We start from the raw sequence: 17,007 nt of genomic DNA on the forward strand, positions 1-17,007 counted from the left end.
AGATTTGACTATATGGACCTTTGTCAGCAAAGTGATGTCTTTGCTTTTTAATACGCTGTCTAGGTTTGTCATAGCTCTTCTTCCAAGGAACAAGCGTCTTTAAATTTCATGGCTGCAGTCACTGTCTGCAGTGATTTTGGAGCCCAAGAAAATAAAATCTGTCACTGCTTCCAATTTTTCCCATTCTATTTGCCATGAAGTGATGGCACTGGATGCCATGATCTTTGTTTTTTGAATGTTGAATTTTAAGCCAGCTTTTTCACTCTCTTCTTTCACCCTCATCAAGAGGCTCTTTAGTTCCTCTTCACTTTCTGCCATTAGAATGGTATCATCTGCATATCTGAGGTTATTGATATTTCTCCTGGCGATCTTGATTCCAGCTTGTGGTTCATCCAGCCTGGCATTTCGCATGATATACTTGGCATAGAAGTTAAATAAACAGGGTGATAATATACAACCTTATTGTACTCCTTTCCCAATTTTGAACCAGTCAGTTGTTCCGTGTAAGGTTCTAACTGTTGCCTCTTCACCTGCATACAGGCTTCTCAGGAGACAGGTAAGGTGGTCTGGTATTCCCATCTCTTTAAGAATTTTCCACAGCTTGTTGTGATTCACGAAGTCAAAGGCTTTAGCATAGTCAATGAAGCAGAAGTAGATGTTTTTCTGGAATTCCTTTGCTTTCTCTATGATCCAATAAATGTTGACAATTTAATCTCTGGTTCCTCTGCCTTTTCTAAACCCAGCTTGTACATCTGGAATTTCTTGGTTCATGTACTGCTGAAGCCTAACTTGAAGAATTTTGAGCATTACCTTGCTAACATGCAAAATGTGTGTACTTGTTTGGTAATTTGAACATTCTTGGGGATTGGAATAAAAACTGACGTTTTCCAGTCCTGTGACCACTGCTGAGTTTTCCAAATTTGCTGGCATATTGAGTGCAGCACTTTAACCGCATCATATTTTAGGATTTTAAATAGCTCAGCTGGAATTACATCACCTCCACTAGCTTTTTGTTCATAGTAATGCTTCCTAAGGCCCACTTGACTTCACACTCCAGGATGTCTGCCTCTAGGTGAGTGACCACACCATTGTGGTTATCCTTGTCATTAAGACTTTTTTTTGTATAGTTCTTCTGTGTATTCTTGCCACCTCTTCTTAATTGCTTCTGCTTCTCTTACATCCTTACTCTTTCTGTCCTTTATTGTGCCCATCCTTGCATGAAATATTCCCTTATCCTGTATATCCATTTATACTGCCCTTTTAAACATCTTCCAGTTATAATCAGTTAGAATCATGTACTCAGTGAAACTGAAGTATGGATTTGTATGATGAAAGACAAAAAGAAGAGAATAATGAGTAGAAAAAACACCCTGTTACGGTGTTACCTGTAGTAACAGGTAATGGAATTAAGGTACTTTCTCCCTTCTTTGTGCTGTTCTGTATTTTCTAAATTTTCTTCAGTGAACACATTTTATAATCAGGAAAGCAGATTTATATTAAAACAGAGGATAAATGATCAAATCCTTCTCTTTGCCTACATGTTAGTAATTTTCTCAGCACAATCCTTCCCAGATATCCTTCACCACCAAGGCGCTCTTTCCGTTCACGATACAAATGGAGAGCCTGCAATACACTAAGGAGGGAGTATCCTCTCTTAATGTCACTCACTGTGATTCCTTCCAGCTCACTCTGCACACTTAGTGATATGGTGACTTATATAGTGATCTTAAATGGTGACCTACAGCCTCTGCCTGCCAACCCCCAACATGATGATCACTTCCTTACTAAATTCTTCCTCCTTGATTAAGGCCCAGGAATCCCCCAAGGAGTAAAATGACAGAGGGAAGTCACCACAAACAAAATCAAGAGTAGCAGAGAGCACCTGATTGCAAGCCCACACTCTGTCTTGAGATGGTTGGGGGTAGGGGGTGGGAAGGGGGTTAGAGTGGAGTAGGGAGGGCAGGGATAAGGAAACTGATAGAGTAGGGAGGGGAGAATTAGGCAAGGAACTTGCTCCAGGCAAAGGGAGAGAGAGAGTTTCTTACAGGGATAATAATAATAAACACAATTATGTTAATACAAAGAGCCATAAAAATAATAAACACACGTGAGGTGCCAACAGTGTGCTTAGTGCCCCTGCAGAATTATGCCTACTCAGTTAGGTTGTGATCTGCATTCTGTCTGAACTCTATGGGAAAGAGAAGCAGCCGCATGAGCTGTCTGGGATGGAGAGAAGTACAGGCCATGGGTCTTTCTCTTGGTTAAATAATTTTGGTAAGGACTTCAAGCTTCTTTATTTTCTGTTGTGCTCTGAGTGGTTGACTCAGAGTTCAGGGGATACCCAAAGGCCAGAATGGAGGGAATCAAGAGTCCTAGGAGAAAGTCTTCAGAAGAAGACAATGGGGAGGGATAAGAGACATTTTGAATAGTATATGAAGAAATATGGAAGAATCAGTGTAAGAGTTCCATGCATTGGTGTCTCACTTGTCAGTAGGAGTTGTACTTGGAGTCATCTTTGAAAAGCAGACAACTCAGTACTCTGCTTGAGGCTCTGGGGAGACAGAGTGTTTTCACTGCAGTGGAAGGCTGGCTGGCCCATTTCCTTGGAGAATGGCCCAGGATGGCCCCCAAGCCTTGTAATCCTGAACCCTAGAAGAGGATAATGGAGAAGGCAATGGTACCCAACTCCAGTACTCTTGCCTGGAAAATCCCATGGATGGAGGAGCCTGGTAGGCTCCAGTCCATGGGGTCGCTAACAGTCGGGCACGACTGAGCGACTTCGCTTTCACTTTTCACTTTCATGCATTGGAGAAGGAAATGGCAACCCACTCCAGTGTTCTTGCCTGGAAAATCCCAGGGACGGGGGAGCCTAGTGGGCTACCGTCTATGGGGTCGCACAGAATCGGACACGACTAAAGCGACTTAACAGCAGCAGCAGCAGCAGCAGAGAATAATAAGGTAGAAGCTAGTATGGTTATTGAGTGGAGACAAAAATATGTCTTGGAGAGTGTTAGGGGGAGAATGGTGATTAGGTGGGGGGGTGGGGAACTGGAGAAGAAAGGAGAGGGAAGAATACAGGTACATAGTTCAAAGAAGGAGTTCATAGTCTTTTTCACCTTGTTGAAAATGGATCATCCCCCTTATCCACTTTCCCCTGGGGACAGACCCAAGAATCCAGGCACATGGGGCTGAACATACCAGATACATCAATAAAGAAACTGGCTCATGCCTGAATTTTCCAAAAGCATGAGAAAAAAAGATAGTACAATGTATTGATTAAAAGATATTTATGTTACCCTTTTAAACCCTTTTTGATTCAGGTTCAATTAAAATCATATATTCAATGTAAAGTGAATTTTTGCAAATGAGAAACTAAAGAGGACAAAACCAAAGTCAGAAAGGTTGGGTGACTTTCTCAGAGTCACACGGTGACCCCTGCCTGGGGGTGGGGCAGTGCTCCTGCCATACAGGCTGCAGCACTTTCATTCACCCCACTCTAGGCCTGCCTGACCAACTTTCAGAACAGCTTTCTTCCCACTTTGGCACAAACTCCAGGTTCACTTTGAACAAATGTCTGCCTTAACCACTCTGGTTTCGGTTTCCTTTAACTGCAGTGTAAGGGTATGAACAGGATGACCCTTCACGATCTCTGTTCCATCCCTTACAGATTAAGAAGACCCCATTTGCCCCAACTCAAAGTATATTTGACTCCTCAATACCCTGCAAAAGTCGTTTTTAAAATGTGGCCCAGGACCCACAGCATCAGCATCACCTGAGAACTTAATAGAAGTGCAAATTCTTGGGCCTACCCCAGACCCTGCCACCTCAGAAATACTGCAGGGCTCAGCAAGGTTTCAATAAGCCTACAGGGGGTTCTGATGTAGCTCAAGTTTGAGAGCTGATACTCTGAGTGTTATCTGCCCAACACTAAAGGGAGGGCTTAACACACGCACACAAGGAGGTAACCAACTCCTCTGCAGCCGCTCCCCCTCCCTGGCCTCAGCTCTCTCATCCTTTTCCTCAAGCTTCCACCCTGGGATGATGAATGGAGGTCAGGGCAGGGCGCTGTAAACCGAGGACGCGGCAAACTCTCTCTCCCCCAACCCACTGGGTAGGTCAAGGGAGGTAGCACTGGGGCTTCGGTTTCCTTATAATTTTCTCGACAGCTGCTGCCCCATTTGGGGGTAGAGGGTAGGGGAGCATTTAATAACAAAGTCTACTTTTAATGATTTATGCAATCGTTTGTTTGCAGAATGAAGGAGACCATTAAGAAGGGCGGGGATGGGTATCATAAAAACACCTGGGGAGAAGAGACAGGCGAGAGGAGAGGATAGTGTAGGCGAGCTAGGGTCTGAGGTGAAGCTAAAGAGAAAGTGGGAGTTCAGGGGAGCCGTGGGTGTGGGAGAAAGTTAGAAGACTTTGCTTTTGGCATGGGAAAGAAAAAGAAGTTGGGGGAAAGCACGGGATTCAGGCGCAACAGAAAGAAAATGAGTATTAGGAGAAAAAGTGAGTTAGGGGAGACTTTTTTTCTTGCAGCTTCCTTTCCAAGACTTTCTTGGCTCCACTTTGCTCCTCCCCTCCTCCCCGCCTCTTCTGCTCCCCCTCCCCCGCGCGCGGTAATGGGAGGCTCCTAGGCAGGAGAAGCAAAAGAAGGAATTGTTTGCGAGTTCAGTCATCCAAAAAAGCTTCTTCCATATGGAGGGACGGGGTGCGCAGGGCGCGGCGTTCCCTGCCTTGTCCTCCTGTTGCCACCGCTGCGGCCGCAGCTCCCTGCCGCGGGGACCCTGAGCCCCGGCCCGCCCGTGTCAGCCGCCGCGAGCGTACACTCACACACGCGCGCACACACTCACACTCACGCCCGCCGCAGCCACACGCGCCCGCACGCGCCCCCCCTTCTCCGGCCGGCAACTTCTCCGTCCGAGGCTCCTTTGTTGCTCCCACTGCGGCCGTCCTCCTGTTTTGTGTGTCCCTGGGTGTCACTGAGCGGGTTGTGTGTCCGTGCGGCCCCGGGCTGTGTGGCTCTCTCCGCGCCCACGGCGCTGGCCCCCGGGCCCCGGCTCGCCCTTCCTAGGAGCCGGCTGCACCAGAGGTGAGTCACGTCGCTGAAGTTTGTTTTCTTTTCATAAAAAGTTGTGTTTGCTGGTTTGGAGAGGGGAGGGGGCGGGTTGGCGGCCGCAGGCCGAGCGATGCCGAGGAAGCGCCGGCGGGTGGCTGATGGGGACGCACTGGCGGCGGGAGCGGTCCAAGCGCTCTGCCCGCGGGCTCCGGCGGTGGGCTGCGGCCCAGGCTGGCTGCTGGATGCCGGGCTGCTGTCTCCGGGCCCGGGAGCGCTGCGTCTCGTTCCCTGCGGGCGCGGTCTGGCCGATCATTCCCGGAAGCTTCCCTTGTGGGAGAAGGGCCGGGACAGCCTCCCAAACTTCCCCCGAAGGTTGACACCAGTTCCAGGCTCAGAGCGCAGCAGGGCCGTGGGGAGAAGCCCACATGAAGCCTGCAAATACACAAAACTATCGCACGCCCCTTTGGCCTCTTAGTGGGATCGGAGTTTACCGTCTTGGCGTTTAAAAATAAAAAAAAATTTTTTTAAGATAGACTGAACGGACTGGGAGTAAAACAGCGCCAGGAAAACATACCCCGCTGGAAAGGTGGAAGGAAGGGGTGAGGCTGAAGTGGGGGTGTTCAGAGGTGTCTGTGGGCTTGGAGCAGCGTGAGGTCAAATGTGTGTGTGTGTGTGTGTGTGTGTGTGTTTTCGTGCACAACGTTCTCCTGGGGTTGTGCTCTTGCGGGGGTTTGTTTGTGTAACTGTGAGAGGTGGGGAAATGATCCCTTGGAACAAGTGGGAAGGGGCTGTGGAGAAGGGCAGGAAACCCAAGAAGAATTTTCTGCTGGATTTTTGAAGGCTCTGCTTAACTTTCAGGATGCCAGTGTTCTTTTGCTCTTCCAGATGGTAGGAGAATTGGGGGTTGGGGGGTGGGGAGAGAACTGGAGGAGATTAAGGAGCCCTGGGGATTTGTTTGCTTGGTTTTGTTTTGGGGATGGGGTTACAGTGGCAGGGTTGCTTGGAAGGTTGTGTGCCTCCAGAGATGTGGCAGTAGAGCTAAGAATACCCAAACCACACACCAGCAATCCTAAACAGGCATTTTCTGGGTGTGGTGGGGTGTTCTGCCGCTCCTCCATCCCTTCTCAGCAAGCTCAGATGGGTTCGAATAAGTTTTTGACCCGGAGTTACCTCTTTGAATGAACTGAGTGAAAAGTATGTTTTGGTTTCAGGCCCTTGTGCCACCTCCAGGTGCCCTGTACCCAGCTCACATTCATCACCTAGATCTTTGCTACCCAGAACTTGGCGAACATTGGCCGGTGAATGAATGAAATTTTCAAAATTCTTGAATGCACACACATTTCTGATTTATTCCACAATTGGGCCTGCAGGCAGCCCAGCCCTGTCATGGTTTGTCATCCTTTTGTATATAGCCAATAAATCAGTCTTCATTTTCTCAAGGGCAGCATGAAACAGTCTCCTTGGACTAAGGTGGGGGCTCAGGCTCCCAAACATCTGTGTGACCTGTTTTCTGAACTTAAAGTGAATCTGAGTCAAGAGTTTGACCATTTTGAGGTGTGTAACAGATTTCCCAGGAACGTTTCTGAGGTCTTATAATTGGTACTTTTTAATGGTTTCATAATTGAAACCCAGAAGATTCCCATGGTAACCGTGAAGCACCTTGGGGTCCCTGGGACGGAGATGGGGGGAGGTGGGGGAACAGCACTGGAGTTACGGTTTTCCTGCGGCATGAGTGTTTGAGTGAGTGTATGGAAAATGAAAGAAGTAGGAGTTGCTGCTTTGCTGACATTTCCTGCCCACACTTATTGCTCAGAGCTTGGCTCTTTAAGAAGCTGGAGGCCATCTACACCTATAAAATCTGAGGGTTGAGACACTGTCTCGTCATCCTCTGTTAAGAGATCTCAGAAGAGTAACATTACAAGACACATTTTCTCAGGAGAAATCGCCCAAGCCACAGCGTTGGCTTTACTGGGGAGAGGAAGTTGATAGAAGCCAGGATAGTTGGTTCCTTGACCACAGCTGGGATGGGAAAGGGGGGAACAGAGAGAACCCTGCTTAGCTGTTGATTGGTTGGTCAACTTGTGTTAAGAGGGTAATTTATATTCTTTTCCCTCCTCCAAATGGGTCCAGAAATTTTCCTTTCTTTGAAACGCTCTTTCAAATGTTTGGGCTTCTAGTTCTCTTCAGCAGCTTACCTGTGGTTTCCATACCCTAAGAAGGAGTAAGAGATTTTACTCATGGAATAATTCAGTGGACTTTGCCAGGGATCCCCAGGGTATAAGCTGGGATGGTGAGACGTGAACCTGGTGGTCATAGTCTTCCATGGGACCCTGGGGATCTGAGTTCAGCTTTTGACAAAGTCCCCAGGATGGTTAAGAAATAAGAGTTTTTCCTTCCGTATCTTTTAACCAAGCGGGAAGAAGCTGAAGAGGATCCAAGTGTACCAGATAATTGCTTCCAGTATTTTCTGTCCTCTGAGTAAGAAAGTATTAACCTGGCACCAGGAGATATTGTACATTGGGAGTTTGCTTTCTTTCCTCCAAATTCCAAGCCTCCTTGCTATCTAGGAAAATAAGGTGGGTGTAGGAATGGGAATTGGGGAGGGAGAGAAATGCAAGTGATTCATTACAGTTTTTAAAATGTATTTACTTTAACATATGGAACTTCTTGTCATCTCCATGCTTCAATTCAGCAAGCCATTTAGCAGGCATTTCTAGTATATCAGACCCCACCCAGACTGGGAGCTTGTTTGTCCCTGAATAGGCTTTCTTAGTCAAAGGATGGTTCTCCAAAATACTCCCCTTCCCCCCCATTTTTATTTATTGTACAAGCATCTACTAATAATAAAATGGGTTTTAAAATTACTCATATTCCTGTACTGTAACACAACTGTTTCTGTTCATCCATGTGCATACAGACTTTTCACATAGCTGCAATAAAAGTGTAGACTCTGTAGTCAGACAGGCCTGAAGTGTCTCTATACTTTGGACCAAAGGCTCATAGAGAACAGGTATATCCAGCCTGTATGTCCCCTTTGCTATTGCTGGGAACAAGCTAAATGCTAAAAGTGCTCCCACATGGAGCCTTTACATGTAATATTTTCATTTATGAGGCTGAATCAAATATTTGGGGCTGGAGGGTGCGATGGAAGATGGTGTTTGTTTTTAATCTAGAAATCCATGTTTACAAAAACATGGATTTCCTAAATAGGGCTCTAGCCTCCTTGGAGCCCTCAGGGTTGGAAATGGGTAGAGAAGGGGAGGTGGAATCAGGAAGTAAGGCTTAAAGGATCCATCTCAAGTGGCATTGCCCTGAGGATTAGGAAACTTGGATGGGAGCCCTGGCTGTGCTGTGGACTCCATTCACGCTGACTCCATCCACCGAACCGATGGATTCCTGTGTCTCCATCACTACTGTCAGCTCCTCCCTAAGCTTGCCCGTCTCTCCTGCCTTTCCCTTTATCCTACCATCCCACCGTCTTTTCCTTTCCTGCTACCACCATGTTTCTGCATGCCCTGGACAGTTGTGCTGACATATGGCTGGACTCCCCACTGTCTACCCAATGCCCCTGCGTGCCCACCCCCTGCCACCACCCGCCACCACCCATCCTTCATCAGTCCCATAAACAAATCATCACTCTAAGTTTACAATCTAAATTTCTTAGCCCTGTCACATGTGGCTGTGTCTCATAATGATTACCTTGATAGGACCCTTGTACTCCAGCCTGACCCATCTGTGAGATGATCCTTGATTTTGCTGTGTGTGGGGGTCATTCCTCACCTGCTGCCCTACCACCCCCAACCCCTTCCCCGTTAGCCCACCTTACTTTGTATGAGGGCTGCTCATAGTGTGTTCTTAACAGATATTTGGTAAATATTGATGAAAATGGTAATGGTTTTGTAAGATCAATGACTGCTTTCAATGTAATCCTTGTTCTTCATCCATTGTTTATTCCATTTCTAGCAAAGGGCCAGGTACCTGGAGATGTAAGGAAGCCTATGATTTAGAAAAAACTGCCTTTTCTCCGTGTTCTTATTTGTTAAATGGATTAATAAGGAATTAGTCTGGTTTATAGCAATGCACCTTATAAAAAGCAAATACTTGAAAGTGTTTGTTTATTTTGTTTGAGACACTTTCTTTTTCCTCAGGCCCAGACAAACTTCCTGGAACCCATGACCCATGAAGGCTTGTCAACATTCACACCGTCCGAGGCTATCAGCGATGAAGTAGAAGAAGCAGGTGAGCTTTTCTGCCCACAGTCTAATATGTCTGGCTGCTTGGGTCAGTCATATTTTCATAGTTTGTGTTGCCATGTGAGGATAGACTGTTTCTCATCCTTCAGTATTGGAAGGGTCCAGTTTTGAGTGGAATCTGGACAAAACAGGTTGGTTCAGCTCAGATACTCTTGTACTCAGAGCTTCTTTTCCCTCAGGTGACCAAGTGGACTCTCCTTTCCTGAGCCAAATTCTGTTCAACCTGTTAGATGTAAACCATTTACTATGGATTTGGAGTCACACTGCTGTGAAAAAGTCCTGCTTAGGTGTGGATGAAGAAAGCCCTGTGTTCATGCATCTACCAATGGTATTACAGCAAATGCCTTCTGGTCTGGTGTACCGGGCAGTGTTTATCTCACAAAACCTAGAGGGATTCTATGTCGTTCCATCTTCCATCTTTATTCTATCTTCTGAAATAAAGTTAGGAAATAGTTTGTCTTTTCCTAATGGAGAGTTTGGCCTTATCTTCAAAGAAGGTCTTTGATGTTTGGGACAGAGTTATTGGGCAGTAAGAGTTTTGAAATCACAGGACAAAGATGAGAGCCAGTGATTCACAATCAACTTACCTTGCTTGCCAGGGAAAATGTTGAGAAAAGTCTCAAGTACTTCTCCTGGTTAATAACAGGAAAGTACATAATATGGGTTGAATTTTTTAAAAAATCATCTAAAAGGAGCTGAGCAGCAGAAAATACGGCAAAGAAATGCTTATGTGCCTCCAAACTGAGTTTGGACACAGCAGTGGACAAGATGAGGATGATGACTCGTGTGTCAGTTGGAGCCTTCATCCTTTCAACACGTTTTTTATTGAATGCCCGGACTAATACCAGAGCCCGCACCTTCCAGAATTCTATGACTGCAGGGAAGGGACATGCAGGCACAGCAATGCAGACTCCAATGTGAAAGTTCTTGGGCTGGATCGTGAAGCAAGGCTTCTGGAGTGGGGAGAGCTAGTATCTCAGGCTGTCCTAGAAGTCAAGGTGGGGCTGGCAGGACTGAAACATCCTTCCTGCAAATGTACTTTTCCTCAGAGGATAATAGGCTGAAGAATTCTTTTTTTTTTTTGAAGAATTCTTAAGACAGGATATTTCAAGTTCAGAGTTGTTTTTTTTTTTTTTATTTTAGTAAAGTTAAAAACTGGAATCTCTGCATTGAATACAGAATCTCAGAAATGTGAGTCTTTGACCATGTTCTAAAAGCAGTGATTGATAGCTTTCAGGGGGCAAAGGAGAAACATGTGATTGTCTTTTCTTTCTCATCCCATCAGATTTTAGCTGTGAATATGCAGATTTTAGCAGAAACATGTGCCTAAATTCATCTTTTCACTTTTCAGTTTTGTTTGCCCTTTGTTCTACTCTCTAGGGTAGCTTTGCTTAGTTCCAAAGTCATTCCCAGAGTAGGAAGTGAGGAGATGTTTATTTTAGGGACACAGAAAAATTGCTGGGCTCTCCATTTGCCCAGGACCCTCCTTGACTGCTAAGAGGTAGCTTAGACAGGATGGGAGCTCCAGGTAAGAGGAGGAGGGTGTGTGGAATCAGCTGACCTTGGAGGTTCCCTTGCCCAGGCCTGGCTGAAATTGGACTCTTAAAGGGACAACTCCCTCACTTTTCCTGGCCTGCCAATATTTTTCCAGAATAGTCCCAGCCAAGTGGCTTTACTAGCCTGAACTTACCTAACATTACAATCCCAGCAGGTTTATTAGGTGTGGGTCACAGTTAATTGGAGAGGAAAATTTGGGGGTTCTGAGTTTATTACTTTTCTGTGAAAGCAGAAGTTGCTCTTAATTACTTCACAAAGCATCTCCCCCACTTTTCAGTCTGATGACTATCATCCCACAGAGGTGTGATGGGAGCGTGTACTTTTTTACACACCTGTGCTCACGTGAGGAGGATTTCGTCATGTAGTCAGTGAACACAGTACCTGCTTTTGCAAGTGAGACCACATAAAGTGATGGAAATTCATGACCGTTTACTTCTGTCATTATGAATAGATGTTTTGTAGTGAACAAGTTACATAAAAATCCGCTGTGTTACAGCCAAGAGGTAGAGTCTAATGGCTCTTCCATTGCACAGGCCTGCCAAGCAGTCACCTGCAGCTCTTCCTGGACAGCGTTGGTGGTCTCACCGTCGTGAAGACTGCGTCAGCGCCAGGTGAAAGCCCCACAGTCAGGTGCCTTGTGTTCTGTAGGCTTAGAAGTTCCAGAGGTGCGGGCTGGGTAATCAGGCCCGGCTTTCGCCTGCCTGGACGGTGGCAGCTTGCCAGCACGTTTCACTGGGTGGTCTTCAACAATGGGAGAGAGTAGGGGTGGGGAGCTCAGCTCTCCTACCCAAAGGGGAACAAGAAGGTTGGCAGCCAATTCCCTGTCACTGAGACACCACAAAGGTCTTGAGTGTGGGTGAAAAGAACGGAACAGGTTGCTGAAGGCAGTATTGTGATGGAGTTCATCTTTGTTCCCCTGATTTTACAAACAAAGCGTTGCGTACGTGTGGAGATGCTCCCTTAAGAGGGCGAGCATACGTGAGCAGCAGGCGCCCTTCTTCAGGGCAAGAGCGAAGAAACATTCCCCATTCGGGGAATCATCTATGGACCCCAAGGGCAGGCTGAGACTGGCAGATCCCAGAGCCAAAGAGGCAGCCTTGCCTGCCTCCATCCTCCTTCTGGTGACGTGGAGAACAAGACCTGCCATTTAGTGAGACCTGCTGCGCACCAGGGTGCTGTGCTGAGTCCTGTGAGCACTGTCCCACAACCCCCAGCAGTCCTGTGAAGATGGGCAGCATGATCCTACTCGGCAGATAAGGGAGCTGAAGCCTAAATGACTGTAGAGACCTGTTGCGGTCTCACAGCTGGTAACTGGCAGAGCCAAGATTGCACGGCCGGGCTGCTAACTCCAAAACTCAGGCTTTGAGAAGAAGAAAAAAAAAGTATCCCGACAATCACTTTCTCTAAGCAGAGCTCCCTTAGCTTGGGAAAACTGTTTCTTTGTAGCTAATAAAGTGCAAGGGGCAGGTGGCGGCCTTTGTGAGACTTGCCTTAAGAGACAGGAATTGAAAACAGGGGCCACAAATGGAAGGTCCCAACTGGCTTCTCAGCAGTCAAGGCATGAGGGGAGCCGGGTCCTGAGACCCAGCTGATGTCCAGCTCCTCAGGCAGTGCTGAAAGCTGCTGCTCTCTTGGGTCTCTTCTTGAAATGTGTCTCCCGGCTTTTTCTCCCTCTGGGACATTATCTGAACTGGCTGTCTGAGTCTCTGCTTCCACTGCAGGTGCCAGCTGAATCCACGGGCTCCTCGGATCTCTGCAAGTCTGATCAAGTAGGTCCTCTGGGCCTTGGTGGGGTGAGGGGGGGAAGGAGTTTTGCCCAGCAGATACTTTTCCTGGTCAGAAGTGGCAGCTTGTGCAGAAAAATACCCTGGGGAAGGAAGTAGCAACTTTGACAGACAGGTAACTGACAGGAGATGGTACCTGCCAGGCAAATACTCACAGAGCAGTCAGCAGAAAGAATTCTACAGGCTGTTACCTGCAGAGCAAAACCAACTCTCCCTACTGGCTTCAGAAAGCCGGGAGATTTGCCTGTGATGAGCCTACAGTTGCCCTCGGTTCCTTGTTTTTCTTTAACAAATGTGGAAAACCTGAAGCCAGGATGTTCTGGCTTTATATGTGTGTGTGTGTGTGTATGGGGAGGTGCGGGGATGGGATTCAGGACACGTGGGTTTAAGATATAGTTATGTAACCAACTAGTTGGATAACCAAGAGGAAATCGTGGGAACTCTGAGCCTTTATTACCTCATCCTTACAAGGTGCCTTCTCGGAGCACTATAAGGATGCAGAGAAACGCACAAAGGAACATTTTTGATGCAGAAGGTTCTACTCATCTCAAAAGCCTCTGGCATCTATGCTCACCCAAGATGAGTTAAGAGAAAAGACACTTGAGGGCACAGGCAGAGGTCAGAGTCTGGGCCAAGGGCTGCGTCTGCTTCTGTGGCTATGTTTATTTTGTATTTTATTTTTTATTGGAGTATAGTTGATTTAGCATAGTGGACTTCCCTGGTGGCTTAGACGGTAAAGAATCAGCCTGCAATGCAGGAGACCTGAGTTTGATCCCTGGATCAGGAACATCCCCTAGAGAAGAGAATGGCAACCGACTCTAGTATTCTTTCCTGGAGAATTCCATGGACTGGTCTGGTGATCATGGAGTCACAAAGCCCCTGGGTTCACAAAGAACTGGACATGACTGAGCAACTAGCACCTTCAACACAATTTTCAAAGTTGATTTGCAGTATTGTATTAGTTTCAGGTGTATAGCAAAGTGAATTAATTCTTTTCCCATGTTTGCCATTACAAAGTATTGAATAAGAGTTCCCTGTGCTATATAGTAGGTTCTTATTAAGTATCTTTTATATATATGCTTAGTCACTCAGTTGCATCCAACTCTTTGCGACCCTATGGACTGTAGCCCACCATGCTTCTATGTCCATGGGATTCTCCAGGCAAGAATATTACAGTGGGTAGTCATTCCCTTCTCCAGCGAATCTTTCTGACCCAGAGATAGATCCTGGAACTCCTATATTGCAGATTCTTTACCATCTGAGCCACCAGGGAAGCCCACTTTGTATATAGTAGTGTACATGTGTCAATCCCGGTCTCCCAATTTACCCCTTTCCCCCTTATCCCCTGGTAACCATAAATGTGTTTTCTGTGTCTGTGACTCTACTTCTGTTTTGTAAATAAGTTCATTTGTACCTTTTTTTTTTTTTTTTATAGATTCCATGTATAAGTGTATTTGTTTTCTAAGAGTGGGGGCCTGAACTGAATGAAGGCAGTTAGATCCTGTTGCCAGACAAGCTGCTTTTCCCTCTCTTGTGGGAAAAGACAGTGAAGGTCTCAGGATCTAGCAGGAGTTGAGAGAAGAAAAGATCTCATGTCAAGAAGATCCTGAGAGAGGAAGGAACAGAGGAGTCTGAAGAGTGTCAGGGGGACCCCACCTGAGAGAACAGAGGCTTGGAGTGAATCTTATTAGACAGAGGTGCAGGAGAAAGATGATATTTGCAGGAGGCAGCAGTGTTTCTGGGGCCACTTCCAGGTTGGAGATTGAGTGGCATCCTGTTTAAGGATGAGCTTTGGAACCAGACAGGCTCAGGTTTGTACATGACTTTGCCAGTTGCTAGGTGTATAACCCTGGGCTAGTCACCTAAACTCTGAAAACCTAGGTTCTTAAAATTGTTGCAAAAAGGCAGCAAGATACTGCATATACAGCACACAAAATGCACTGTGAACATTCACAGAAGGTGGCTGTTAATAAGAAAGGAAAGAAAAACAGATTGGAGGAAGTGTTCTTGCTGGATTGGGCAACTGGGAAGATGAGTAGGTAGAAGATGCACTGATGGAACCCCACTGGCTCAAGGCTATGTAGTGATGAGGGAATGAGAAGATGATGAAAGTGAGGAGCCCACACTGGGGCAAGGCCCCAGCCCAGAGGTACCCGTCTACCAGTCCTCAGGCCTGGTCACTGAGGAAACAGCTTCCACCCAGCCTCTCCTTTGCCTCTTCCCTGATTCAGCACATTGCATTCTACTGGTTAGGCCTCAAACTTGAGCGTCCCCTTTGACTCTGTTCTTTCTCTCATACTCCACTATAAGTTGGCAGATGATTTTGGCTTTGCTTCTAAGATGTATTTAGAATCCTGCAACTTCACACCATCCTTGTCTTCCATCAACATTTGCTTACCTGGTCTGTTGGGATATCTTCCTAAGTGTTCTCCCTGCCTCACTTACCCCTGACCTCCCTGCCCATAGTCTATCCTTCATAGAAAAGTCAGTGTCAGCTTGCAAAAGAGGAGCCAGGCGAGGTCACTTCTCTGCTCAACACTCTCCGTTGTTGTATTCAGAGAAAACTCCACACACCATCACGCCCTCCACATAGCCTAACCCTAGCCTGTTGCATCTGTGACGTGAGGAGCACTAGATGAATTTGAGAGTAGTTCGGTTCCCCACACATGGGGGCCTGGTGGGAGTCAGGCCCTCTGCTAGGCACAGAGGAAGCAGGCATGGTCTCTGCAGTGGCAGAGTTGACAGCCTGCAAGTGCAAGGAAGAGCAGGTTTGGATGTCTGCCCATGAGGAGGTAGATCTGACTTAGTCTTAGTCATTTCTGACTTGCTTCTAGATTTAGAAATTAAGGAAGAGTAAAAATAGGGACCAGTATCCCAAGAAGTCTCATGCTGACAATAAATGTGCTTGAGAAATTACACTACTGAGATCCCTAGACCCAACATCTACAGCATCTCAGGGAGCTGGGAATGGTCCAGGGCTTCCCCTCCAGATTTTTTGAACTTAAAAAGAAATTAATAGCCTTAAAAAAAATAAAAAGCAGTTTAGGTTAATAATAAAAAATTAAGTGAAAATTACAGGGAGTTGCCACATACCCTCAACTCCCACCAATTGCTCCTATTACTAACATCTTACACTGGTGTAATGCATTTGTTACAATTGATGAGTCAGTGTTGACACATCATTATTAAAGTCCATAGTTTACACTGAGACTCATTTTTTGGTATACAATGTTTTTGTATGGAATGTATGCAATGTTTTTGTATGCAATGGTTTTGTCAAATGCATAATGACACATGTCCACCATTATTACAGTGTCAGACAGAATAATAGTTTTTCCTGCCTAAAAATCCCCTGTGCTCCACCTCTTTGGCCGGCCTTCCTTTTCTCTCCCAATTGCTGGTAACCACTGCGCTTTCTACAGTCTTTGTAGCTCATTTCCAGAATGTCATGTAGTTGGCATCACAAGGACATATAGTCCAGACTGGCTTCTTTCACTTAGCCATCTCCTTCAGTCATTTTTAAGCATGGCCTTCTCTGAACATGCCGCCCCCACCCCATCCATCTGGGGTACAAGGTGCTGATGAAGGGCGGGCTCATAGCCGGTGCTGAGACCACCTGCGCAGAACCCAGGGGTCTGCTCTGTCGTTGTCCATGGAACAGCCTGGCGCTGGTGCTACTGGAGTTCAGCCCAGGCTGGGAAGCTGTCAGTTGCTGCCTGTGTTTTGGTTCCACATCTGGAAATATCAGCTGAGCAGACCTTCCGTCCCACTCTTAAGTAGAGAGACAGGAGGAGCCTGCATCAGGCTGTTTGCCTTCCTTCTCAGGAGTTTGTTTTACTTGCTCTGGAGCTTCAGACAAGTGGCGGGGAAGTGACCCTCCAGGGCAAGCAGGGCAGGCCGCACTCCTTCACACCTCATCCGGCGGCCCCACAGCTCCCTCAGCCTCTGAGGGCGCTGCCCCAGCCCCAGTGTGTCTGCTGAGTCCTGAGGGGGATCCAGCACCTGGGCTGGTTTTCGGTCATTCAGGAGGAAGAATGATCCGGCACAAACAGAGCGAAAGCATTTCCCTGCCAAGAGGTGCTTCGTTCTGCAGTCACCCTCAAAAGCAAATGAGGATTTCTTGGGAGTGTGGTGGCAGGAACCCCAGTTTTCAGTGTCCTCACCAGTCACTTGATAGCAAGGTTCTCTGGGGATGGGGGTAATGATGGATTTTATAACAGGAGCAGAGAAAGGGGCTCTTCCAACCCTGCTCCGCCTCAGGATCACAGAGGAAAGGGCAGTGCGTATGAATGGGGTCACCTGGGCCATCTGGTTGAACCAGGCTGAAAACTACTAACCAGGCAGTGGTAAATGGAGA

The 17,007-nt window shown here is 46.8% G+C and overlaps 1 protein-coding gene across 11 annotated transcripts in view; it reads left to right on the forward strand.

Annotated features, from left to right (window-relative positions):
* Positions 1 to 17,007, forward strand: part of BOC (BOC cell adhesion associated, oncogene regulated) — a 100,006-nt gene that overhangs the window by 21,412 nt on the left and 61,587 nt on the right. For 2 of the 11 annotated variants that reach the window (XM_055568180.1, XM_055568182.1), the window contains exons 1-2: positions 3,975 to 4,111; positions 9,205 to 9,295. The gene's annotated coding sequence lies outside the window, so the exon portion shown is untranslated. Of the gene's footprint in view, positions 1 to 3,974; positions 4,112 to 4,206; positions 4,507 to 4,537; positions 5,090 to 9,204; positions 9,296 to 12,587; positions 12,636 to 17,007 lie in introns of those variants that run through there. The other 9 variants (XM_055568173.1, XM_055568178.1, XM_055568176.1 and 6 more) reach the window with 8 other exon arrangements.

The sequence above is a fragment of the Bubalus kerabau genome, chromosome 2 (assembly GCF_029407905.1).
Source record: "Bubalus kerabau isolate K-KA32 ecotype Philippines breed swamp buffalo chromosome 2, PCC_UOA_SB_1v2, whole genome shotgun sequence".
NCBI classification, from domain to species: Eukaryota; Metazoa; Chordata; class Mammalia; order Artiodactyla; family Bovidae; genus Bubalus; species Bubalus kerabau.